Source organism: Mus pahari, chromosome 1 (genome assembly GCF_900095145.1).
Source record: "Mus pahari chromosome 1, PAHARI_EIJ_v1.1, whole genome shotgun sequence".
NCBI classification, from domain to species: domain Eukaryota; kingdom Metazoa; phylum Chordata; class Mammalia; order Rodentia; family Muridae; genus Mus; species Mus pahari.
The window spans coordinates 18,147,980-18,148,979 of NC_034590.1; the positions used below are offsets into that span (position 1 = coordinate 18,147,980).

Sequence of the window (1,000 nt, forward strand, 5' to 3'; positions counted from 1 at the left end):
AAAAAAAAAAAAAAAGAATGGAGATAGGGCTGGGCGTGGTAGTGCATGCTTTAATCTCAGCCCACAGAAGGCAGAGGCAGATGAATTTCTGGGAGTTCCTGGGCAGCCTGATCTACAGAGGGAATCCAGGACAGCTAAGGCTCTGTTACACAAAGAAACCCTGTCTTGAAAAACCAAAAGAGAAAGAGGGAGAAGATGGAGATAGCCTGGTGTGGTGGTACAAAGCTCAGGAGACAGAGGCAACCTGGATACAAAGTAAATTCCAGGACAGCCAGGGCTACATAGAGAAACAAACAAACAAAGAGGCTGGAGATAGATCAAGGTCACCTGCTTATCTCAGTTGTTGTCTCTTTAAGGAAATGATGTCAGGCTGAAGAATCCCCGCACCCACATGGCAGTTCATAACTATTTGTAACTCCAAGATCTGATACTCTCACACAGATACATGCAGACAAAACACCAATGCACAAAACAAAACAAACAAACAAAAAGCAAGAAAGAAACTGTTGCCAGAGCTAGAGACAGCACCGGTTGCTCTTCCGGAGGACTAGGGTTCAGTTCCCAGCACCCACATGGTGGCTCACAAACATCTGTCATTCCACTTCCAGCAGATTTGATACCCTCTTGGCTTCTGTGGGCACCAGACATACTTACGGTACCTAGAACACATGCAGGTAAAACACTCATACACACATACTTAAAAAAAAAATCCCAATACGACGATCCCTGTGATACTAGCACTGGAAGGTAGAGATCAGAGGGTACCTGGAGGGGCTGGAGAGCTGGCTCAGTGTGGTTAAGAGCCTAAGAGTCCTTGTCTGTAATCATGAAGCTCAGAGATCAGGCAGCATTCACATAGCCTGCCATCCGAGCCACACTTGGAATTCCAGCTGCACAAGACTGAATGCCGTCTTCTGGTTTTGTTTTGTTTTTTTGTTTGTTTGTTTGGTTTTTGGTTTTTTTTTTTTTTTTTTTTTTTTTTTTTTTCTAGACCTTTTCT

General features: G+C 44.0%; 1 protein-coding gene across 1 annotated transcript in view; it reads left to right on the plus strand.

Annotated features, from left to right (window-relative positions):
• Positions 1–1,000, plus strand: part of Gys1 (glycogen synthase 1) — a 21,349-nt gene that overhangs the window by 17,677 nt on the left and 2,672 nt on the right. The gene's annotated exons all lie outside the window — the stretch shown is intronic.